This window comes from Xyrauchen texanus, chromosome 11 (assembly GCF_025860055.1).
Source record: "Xyrauchen texanus isolate HMW12.3.18 chromosome 11, RBS_HiC_50CHRs, whole genome shotgun sequence".
NCBI lineage: Eukaryota > Metazoa > Chordata > Actinopteri > Cypriniformes > Catostomidae > Xyrauchen > Xyrauchen texanus.
In genome coordinates, this window is record NC_068286.1 from 32158330 (window position 1) to 32169417 (window position 11088).

Sequence of the window (11088 nt, forward strand, 5' to 3'; positions counted from 1 at the left end):
TTCTCGGACACATATTCAATTTGTCAATTTCTATTGAAAATGTGACATATTGCCCAAAAAGACACATTGTACACAATTACCTCAACTTAATGTAAATAATATAATTTAAACTGTTTTTGAATAAGTTTTTAAAATGTTTTTTTAGGTAATGAGATTGTGGTTGTAATTCATTTCGGACGGTTAATTAGTTGACATTTTAGGGATATCTAGTAAATTTTTATAAATAAATGATTATTTCCATAATAATTAACTATGGAATTTGTAAAGACAAGATCATGAAGAACACTGAAGACTTTTAAAATTTTATTTTAATAAGCATGTTTGCGAGATAAATCTCATGGACTTGAAAACTCCCTCAATTATATATTGACCCAACTGGAGAGTGTCACTTTAAGGAGCAAAACATCATTGTTTGATCAAAGCAGAAGGTGTAGAAGGATATCACCATTAAGATCAAATTTACCATGGTGACTATTTAAACTAAAATACCTTAAGGTATTTCATCTATAGATGCTAGTGTTATCTTTACAACAACAAAACCCACCACTAATTAATAAACAAATAAACACAAAAAGATTCTGAAAACTATTTACACAATTTGAAGATCACATATTAATGTATGGATGTATTTATAGTACAGTAGTCACATGGTTAGTTGCAGTATCCTGTGAGTTAATGAAATAGATGTAGTTCCCCTTCTGTCGCTCTCTCCACGTTGTGTCAGAGAAGCGACACTAGGGGTCTCTCTTGAGCGCCGATATTCACCTCTGGACTATGAAAAAAGGCCAATGAGAGTTGGCAACCAGTATTTGCATGTCCCGCCCCCGGACATGCGGGTATTTAAGCGGCGCAAATACGGGAGTTCATTCAGAAAATTTCTTCGGAGCCGATGGTCGTGCATGAACTCAGCTGCGAGTTACACACCAAGTTCCTGGTTAATCCTCTGACGCTCTGCATGCTGTTGGATCTGACGGCGCATAACAGCGGCTTTCTCATTCGTGCACGGCTGTGCATTCTTGCCCCTGGGCGCTTCGACAGCGCAGACAACTCGAAAGAGTTATTCTAAAAGAGTAATTTCGCTCTAAAGAGCAAAACACAGCGGCGCTGACCGTCCTTCTCAGGACGCGTCTTTTTAAAGATGATATTTCCGCCCCTGTGTAGTTTCTGGATGTGGTTTATGTCTCCCCACCTCTGACAGTCATAAAAACTGCCTTGCATTCCTGGGTTGCGATCACACGCAGGCAGTGTTTTTATGAATGGTCTATGTTTTCAGTGCGAGAACATAGCCATGACATCATTGCGGTCGTAGGCTTTCTCTTGTAGTGAGAGAAAGCCGCTTCAGCCTGCCCCCACGCGTCTCGCCTCCTTCCCACGGGATTGAGGCAGGCGCCGCGGGCGATGAAAACGATCTGGGGACAATGACGGGCTCCGTTTCGCCGGGTGAACCCCCTCGAAACCCCCCGCCTCCCCGGCACGCTTGCTTGTTTCTGTCCGAGCTCGGGATGAGCATTCTCTCCAGTGGGTTATGTTTTCAGTGTGAGAACATAGCCACGGCAGCGTTGCGATCTCTGCTTTCTCTTGTAGTGAGAGAGAGCCATCTCAGCCGCCCCCCACGCCTCGCCTCCTTCCTACGGGATTGAGGCAGGCGCCGCGGGCGATGGAGAACGATCTGGGGAGAATAACGGGACGCTTTCGCCGGGTAAATCCCCCCGAAAACCTCCCACCTCCCCGGCACGCTTGCATGCTTCCCTCGAGCTCTGGATTAGTGCGGTCCGCTTAACGGCCTACCGTCCGGTCCCTCAAGCTCCCCAGCATTGGATGATGACATCACCGCTGCATCGGAGAGCGTAACAGCGGCGTCGGATGCGGATAACTCGCCTGGGCCGCCACCTTCGGGTCTCCGCCCAGTCTGAGCCTGACGCAAGAAGGTCCGCTATGCTTCCCCGGGCTTAATTGGTTCCGCGGGCATGTGCGCCGCTCACAGCCGCGCCCCCCCGGATTCCTTCCCGGATGTGCATGATGAGCTGAGCAAGCCCAGCTTCCTCGCTCCTCCGCTCTCGCTACCCTCGGTGGTAGAACGGTCCCAGACCGCTCCCCCCTGCATGCCATGGCCCCCTCCTGCAAGTCCACCGGGCCAGGGCACTTCAAAATCTGCACTTGGGTAGTCCTGTACTTGACGTGCTGCAGAAACTGCATTCGAACAGGCAATGGCCACTCCGTGGTCCAGAAACGCAACGATAGACAGGCAGTACGGGAGGCAGACAAAGGTCTTTCTCAAACGCCCCCGTCTCCCAGCTCCGTCCATTCGGCGACACCACTTGACGACTTCGCCCAGCAGTCCTCAGTGGTGAAGAAACAGACGAGGCTATTTTCAAGCAAAAAAAGTGTCCTGCCCTGCCACAAACCTGCCGCCAGGGGCCATGCCCTGTCTGCTCGCCGAGGGCGTCCTCCTGCGGCTTTCAAGAAAGAAAGAAAGTGGTGCTCCGCCTCAACTAACAAGTGAGTGGGCCCAGCTCTCAGCCCCAGCGTTGAGCCCCCCGCAGAAGTTGGACGCCCATCGTCTCATGGACCCCCTTGAGGACCCAGAAGGCTCCCAGGCGTTCCTGAGATGACAGACCCAGAGACCGCCCTAAGACCACTCCATTCCCCGTTGGAGGGCCGGGAGGAGAATTTTTTGTTAAATTCGTTACACTCTATAGAGCTATTTCCTTGTTGTCTCTGGGGTCACCTGGCCCACAAATGCCGTTCTCACGGCACTCTGCTTTCAGGCCTCAACAGTCCCGGCTCCATGGACGCGGTGTCCCCGCCTTCAGCCTCACGACTGTTCCCCGGCCGGCCGGTTCAGACGAGTCCAGAGGACGCCAGCATCAGACCTCCTCCTCAGTCACGAACCCGCCCCCTGCCGGGAGCGCGGAGCAAGGTAAGTGCTTTGAGTTTATTCTCAGCACCGGAGCCTCGGGACGCCACGTTGCCTCCCGACGCCGCGTTACCTGTTCCGCACCGCTGCGAAGCCCCGCCCGGTACGTCAAAAAAACTCGTCCCCTTGGTGCCCCTAGCACGGAGCTTAGAGGCGTGGCTTTCACTGCCCAACCCGTCACGCTGGCTGCACCGGACCATTCGACTCGGTTACACAATTCAGTTTGCCAGGTCTCCGCCCCCCCCTTCGTGGGCGTACATTTTTCCGCAGCACACGGCCAACATGCCCATTCCCTGCGCGAAGAAATCGCCTCCCTTCTATTAAAGGACGCGATAGAGCCTGTCCCTCCAACCGAAACGAAGAAGGGTGTCTACAGCCCTTACTTTGTTGTACCCAACAAAGGCGGCGGCTTACGACCGATCTTGGACCTGCGAGTTTTCAATCGGACCTTGTCCAAACTCCCGTTCAAAATGCTCACCCAGAAACAAATTCTATCTGGCGTCCAGCATCTAGATTGGTTCGCAGTGGTAGACCTGAAGGACGCGTACTTCCACGTCTCAATTTGCCCTCGACATCGACCCTTCCTACGGTTCGCGTTCGACGGCCAGGCGTATCAGTACAAAGTCCTCCCCTTCGGCCTGTCTCTGTCCCCTCGTGTCTTCACGAAAGTCGCAGAGGCAGCTCTTGCCCCGCTCCGAGTAGCCGGCATATGCATACTCAATTACCTCGACGACTGGCTCATACTGGCTCACTCTCGAGAGTTACTATGCGCACACAGAGACCAGGTGCTCAGGCACCTCAGCCATTTGGGGCTTCAGGTCAACTGGGAAAAGAGCAAGCTCCCCCCGGTCCAGAGCATCTCTTTTCTCAGTCTGGAGTTAGACTCAGTCTCAATGACAGCACGCCTCTCCAACGAGCGTGCTCAGTCAGTGCTGAAATGCCTCGCTTCCTTCAAGCCAGGCGCCGTGGTCCCGCTAAAATGTTTCCAACAGCTCCTGGGGCATATGGCATCCTCCGCGGCGGCCGCGCCGCTGGGGTTGATGCATATGAGTCCACTTCAGCACTGGCTCCGGACTTGAGTCCCGAGACGAGCATGGCGCCGCGGCATGCACAACTTAAAAGTTACTTCTGCCTGCCGCTAAACCTTCAAATCCTGCACAGACCTCTGCTTTCTAAGGGCCGGTGTACCCTTGCAGCATGTGTCCCGACGCGTTCTGGTCACAACCGACGCTTCCAAATTGGGTTGGGGCACCGCCTGCAATGGGCGCGCAGCCGCAGGCCAGTGGAACCGAGACCCGCTGCGCTGGCACATCAACTGCCTAGAGCTGCTGGCTGTTTTTCTGGCCCTGCAGAAGTTTTTCCCGTTAACTCGGAACAAACACGTCCTAGTCAGGACAGACAGCACCACGGTCGTAGCCTACATAAAACGCCAAGGCGGAGTACGCTCCCCCAACATGTCACAGCTCGCCCGTCGTCTCCTCCTTTGGAGTCAGCAGCGACTGGAGTCACTGCGTGCCACTCACATCCCCGGCAATCTCAATGTGATAGCGGACGCGCTGTCAAGACATAGCTTGCCTGGCGGGGAGTGGAGGCTCCACCCCCAGTCGGTCCAGCTGATTTGGGACCGGTTCGGCAAGGCTCAGGTAGACCTGTTTGCCTCCCAAGAAACCTCCCACTGCCCGCTCTGGTATGCCCAGACAGAGGCTCCCCTCGGGGCAGATGCGCTGGCACACAGCTGGCCCGCGGGGCTGCGCAAGTACGCATTTCCCCCAGTGAGCCTTCTTGCACAGGTGCTATGCAAGGTCAGGGAGGACGAGGAGCAAGTCATGCTGATAGCCCCCTATTGGCCTACCCGGACTTGGTTTTCGGACCTCACGCTCCTCACGACAGCCCCTCCCTGGCGAATTCCCCTGAGGAAGGACCTTCTTTCTCAGGGACGGGGCACGCTCTGGCACCCGCACCCAGACCTCTGGAACCTCCACGTCTGGCCCCTGGACGGGATGCGGAAGATCTAGCCGGTCTACCATCTACCGTCGTAGATACAATCAGCCAAGCCAGAGCCCCCTCTACCAGGCATCTTTACGCCCTAAAGTGGCATCTGTTCGCGGACTGGTGTTCTTCCCGAGCCGAAGACCCGCAGAAGTGCGCAGTTAGGTCAGTGCTCGTGTTTCTTCAGGAGAGGCTGGAGAGGAGGCTGTCCCCCTCCACCCTCAAGGTGTATGTTGCCGCTATCGCAGCCCACCATGACACGGTAGACGGAAAGTCTCTTGGTAAGCACGACTTAATCGTCAGGTTCCTAAAAGGTGCCCGGAGGATAGCTCCCTCCCGGCCTAACCTGTTCCCCTCCTGGGATCTCTCGGTCGTCCTTACGGGACTCCAGAGACCCCCTTCGAGCCGCTTGACTCAGTTGGACTCAGGGCCCTCTCTCTCAAGACCGCCCTGCTGATCGCGCTCGCTTCCATCAAGAGGGTCGGGGACCTGCATGCGTTCTCTGTTAGCGACGCTTGCCTGGAGTTCGGTCCGGCAGACACTTTCGTTATCCTAAGACCGCGACCGGGCTATGTGCCCATGGTTCCTACCACACCCTTCAGGGATCAGGTAGTGAACCTGCAAGCGCTGCCCCGGGAGGAGGCAGATCCAGCCCTTTCACTGCTGTGTCCAGTACGTGCCTAACATGTCTACCTCTACTGCACACAGAGCACTAGACGCTCTGAGCAGCTCTTCGTCTGCTTTGGGGGACAGCAGAAAGGGAATGCTGTCTCCAAGCAGAGACTTGCCCACTGGGTTGTCGACGCCATTTCCCTGGCTTATCACACCCAGGCCATGCCCCCCCCTTTGCGGGTCCGAGCCCACTCCACCAGGAGTGGTGCGTCCTCATGGGCACTGGCTAGGGGCACTGCCCTAGCAGACATTTGTAGAGCAGCGGGCTGGGCAACACCTAACACTTTCGCGAGATTCTACAATCTCCGAGTTCGGTCAGTATCGTCCCGTGTTCTCTCAGGTACCGAGCCCGTAGAACTCGGTGGCACGCCCACGATCTGACTGGGTGAATCGCTTGCACCTAGCGCCCTTCCCCCTAACCAGGGGAAACAGTGTGCCTTCAATCCCAGGAGATCTCAGGTTTTGGACACTGGTTGATTCCTCCCTAGCCCTCGTGGGTCGCAGTTCAGCGGAGGAACTCGCCGACCCAAGCCACTGCGGGTACCGCAAGCTACCCTGCACTGGTGTAGGTGCTCCACAGGTAAGGCCTCCTTCGGACTCCCCCTGTGTGTAACGCCACGGTTCTGTCCCCTCTGGCGAGCGGACTCCCGTGCTTCCCTTAGGCAGTCACGGCTGCCTCGGTTGCCGTGCTGTATGTTCCCCCCTCTATAGGCTGGATCCACCACCGCACCGACTTTTCCACATAGGCCCTAAGTCAGGCCTCTGATGGTTTTGCCACTTAAACTTGCCTCCCCTTTCGGGTAGGCGTGGCCTCCGCAGGGTCTTCTCCGCCCTGAATAAGGGCTAAGACCCCCTTCCCTCAATGCGTGTAAGGGCCCCGGCCTAAGTTGCTCTATGCGAGAAACATAGAGAGAAAAGAGGCCCGGCCAGGCTTGGCCCATTCCCAGGTTGGAAGCCAGCACCTTGTTCCCCCTTCCGGGGTAACGATAAGGAATCCTGATGGCTTAAATGGGACATTGGGGAAGGGTAAATGCAGCCTGATACAGTTGGTCGTCCTGCACGTAAGAATACCTGCTCGCTCCTGTATCAGCAGGAATACCTGCTCGCTCCTGTATCACCATTTCCGGCTCCTCAGAAAAATCCTGAATGAACTCCCGTATTTGCGCGCTTAAATACCCGTATTTCCGGGGGTGGGACATGCAAATACTGGTTGCCAACTCTCATTGGCCTTTTTTCATAGTCCAGAGGTGAATATCGGCGCTCAAGAGAGACCCCTAGTGTCGCTTCTCTGACACAACCTCTCGTTCCCTCCATCGGGGAACGGAGGTTACATACGTAACCTAGACGTTATGTGTAGTCTAAATAGTTTTTTAAATAATACTTACAATTTGGAGTTCATATTACCCCATTTTTAAAAGTAAACTTTGCCTATATTACAAAGGTAAATTGCATGTACAATCCAATTAATATTAGATAGACTTTACCTGATATAACTAATATTGCATGCTAAAACAGAGTAAACTTTACTCAATAAAATTGGGTAATCTTGACTGCAGTAAACTTAATCCAAAATTATAAAACAAATTTCAATGTATAGTATTTTTGTGAAAACTATTGTTACCATGGTTAACCTGTTGATACGCACACCCTTTTTGAGCACAAACCATGAAAATGACATACCTGAACTTAAATGGTTGTATTTACTGGACCTTTTGGAGTATGGACACAGTTGTAGTATCTTTTGAAAGAAGACACTTTGGGCATTATTAATTAATATATATTTTTATTTTTTTAAAGTTAGAGAAGCTGAAGTTTATAGTAATGGAAATATTTTGTGCTGAACATGTTTTTATAATCTAAAAAAACAATAATAATAGTACCAAGACAGCCCAGAAATACAATGTTCTCAAAGCCACAAGTGACATTTCAAATTTGAAGATGATCAAACATGAATGCTGCTCAGATTGCATAGTTTGTTGAAGAACGATGACAAAGGGTAATTCTTTCAGGCGAGATCTCATGTAAAGAATGGAGAATATATCAATATTTCTCAGATTTATCACTTTTATGGACAAAAAGTGCTATTGGATGTTTTTCAATGAACGCTAGTCATGGACAATTGACCCAAGTGTGGCGAACTGGATTCATCTGGTGATTGCATTTTCAGAAAACATTTATGAGGTCTCGTTTTGATATTGCATGTTTTCATTTGTACTCCTGGCACAAATAACTAAATTACTGTTTCTGGAGCATTGCTATCGTGAAAGATAGGATATCAATGTTGAACCCTTAGACCTTTGAAAATATGTATAATTTGTTAACATTAATTATATTTATAGAAGGTAAATTATATATTAAATATAAGCAGAGTGATGTCACTCAAGTGCAGGGGGATTGCGTATCAACAGGTTAATTATTGTGAGAGATGAAAATTAGTGATGAAAGTAAAATGAGATACATTTTTAACATATTCATAGAAAGTTCATAGAAAGAAAGAAAATAGCACAAAGTAGTTACATTTTCTCTCAAATTGTATTTTATTTGTCCAAAATGTCATAAAGTTTATATCGTGACATCGTCCGTTCAGCAGATGTAACATTTTTAATACAGCTTTTGATGAATCTTAAGAACAACATATTGAACAGTGTGTACTTTGTTGCCTCTTCTGTGTTATTAAATGTTGTGTTTATGATGACTAAAGTCTATGGCTGTAGACTTTAGAGTGGCTGAAATCATTTATAATTTATAAATGTCCATTTGTTTTCTGATATATACTTATGAATAAGCATTTCAGATTTGAAAACTTGGTTATCTCTAAAGCTCACTCTAATGTGTTTTAAATCTTTATACATGATGTTATATTGGCTTGGAAGCCAGTTTGAATCCAGTTTTTCTGAGGCACAGTAATCCAAAAACACTGTTGTCATTGATTGAATGGGCAGCAAGGCAGCTTTGGTTTTGGACACTGGCTATACTTCATCCAAGAAGTAAAAGAAGAAAGATTGTCTGTTCATCTATCTATCCAACAGCCCCAGCCATGCACACACATCTTGTCTGACTCTTGACAGTCTTTATCATGAGCGTTCAGCTCCCTAAGTTCATGTGAGGCTACTGATAGCAGGTTTCTCCAATCAATAAGGAACATGCACCTGCAGAAAATCTCAGGCGCTGTTTTTATCAACACCGTGAGCAAAAAAATTCTGTGAAATAAATCCTTTTTTAATTATGTCTCTTCCCTCAAGCTTCGGTGGAAATCATAACTTTTCAGTAGATCAACAAAGCCAGAGAATCCAAAAGATACACTTGTCCACTAGTGGACTGAGATATTAAGTTCCTTTTGAAGTCTGCAGGTACCTTGATATCAAGGCACATACATCACAAAATATATTTTTTAATTAGACCTTCATTGTAACTCAATTAGACTTACATTAAAGGAGGGGCCTGATCCATTTCTATGACTACAGATCTTAGCTGATATCGTTCTCTTAAGCAAAAATCAAATCACTGCCCCAGTGGCTGAAGCTGGAATTGTGGTTTAACATATGAGCATGTGAGTGCTCAGTCCATGTCCACAGAATGGCGCCAAATGCGACTTGTATTTTTAGTTGTAAATTATGTATTCCACTCAACGGCCAAACCGTTGATGGCCTAAAAATATAATTTTAGAGCAAAATTGCTCTATACCTGTGAATTTATTTTAACAGAATGCTTTTACTTCCTGGTTCACATGGGACCAGAACCCATGACTCTGACACTGTTCATTCAACACACTATCAGTCATGCCATAGGAAAATATAAACACATTTAATTTGATGCTAAAATGTCTGATGGGAGATAGCGCTTCTCAGTAATTCGGCAGTATTGGGTCTATTTCAGGCTACATGAACTTTCGGAAGCTACATGGCCATTTCCCATGTGGTCATGTAGCAATAAACACGTAATAGTTTTAACTGACAATTGTTGTATTGTCATTGAATCAGAGTTAATGTTTAAGCTATTTTCAAAGAGCCATGCATGAGAATAGTTTTTTTTCTGTCAGAAGACTTTGCAGGAGCATCTGGATGATATGCTCTGTGTCTGATCTCTGTCTCCTGACTTTCATGTGGCTTCAGCCAAACACATTCCAAGAATCCTGCATAAGAGGACACTCACAGACAATGCAAGGTCTTTTCAGTGAATGCTTTTTTAACACCAAGCATTATTAAATCACTGTGTTTATGCCATATTTGGACTGTCCTCAGACTACCAATCATGCTGCTGTTGTAGGGGGAAACACAGCATACAGTGTGTCATCTGAATGAATATAGCCTAAATTCAAGCACACAGGCCAGCTGCAAATGTAAGTATTTTTATAGTTAGGTTCAAGTTATTTATTTTTAGGTACAAGTTATTTATGTGTTCGTCAACATTATACTAATATGTACATACAAGCATTTTTTTTGCCATTGCAAATCTGTATTTTAGCCTAAATATATAGTTTTCCTTTTTAATTTACGTAGATAAACTGCAAAAATCAACATTCAAAAAAAGCAAGAGAAAAACACAATAAGAGTTAAAGGCAGGACAACAAATACTAACATATTTTATAAATACAGTATATTTAAATTCAATTTTACATTTCGTTTTGCATTATGGTAATGAGACTTAAAAAAACCTATCTATGATATATATATATATAATTACTCATATTTTATAGTAACTTTAATTTACCTTATATTTTCAATGATAAGCAGATTTTTAATAAATACAGTATGTGTGTGTGTGTGTGTGTGTGTGTGTGTGTGTGTGTGTGTGTGTGTGTATGTGTATTAATGATGTTTAGCATTAATGTAAATGTAAGGTAATATAATTAAAGCAACTATACAATATTAACTATATTATAATTATTATAATTAAATTGAATTTACTTAAAATTTTATTTATTTTATAAGTTATATGTTAATTATAATTATTATTTATTTTTTTAAATACCCATTCAATTCAAAAATGTAAAATATAAAGAATGAAATTAAATATATTTTATTTGAACAATTTCATGAATAATATTAAACATACTCTGATATTGAGTTGTTTAGCCTAAAAACATTTCAGTTTCAAGTGCAAGACCAAACTGAATTTACTTTTACCTTTAACCGTCTTCAAAGTCCAACTTATATCTTCTGGTTTTGCTTTTTTTTCCTCTCTAAATCTCTCAAGTAACCACATAACCTGTTGGAGCCGCTCTGTTCCTGGAGAGTCTCAGACATGGAATTCTATTAAGATTTCAGATTAGAGAGAATTGTGACGTGAACATGGATCAAATCCTTATAAGACAGAGAAGAGCTTCAGAAGTCATGACCTTCATAAATCAGAAATGAGAGAAAAGGATAGAAGGCATCTTCATTGAGGATTCAAAATTCTTTGATTGTGTACACTGAAAATGCAGTAAACCTGTGGATACCCTAAGACATTTCTATGGAGCCATCAAAGACAATTGTGATTCAGGCCCTCATAAAAACATTCTTCTTGCG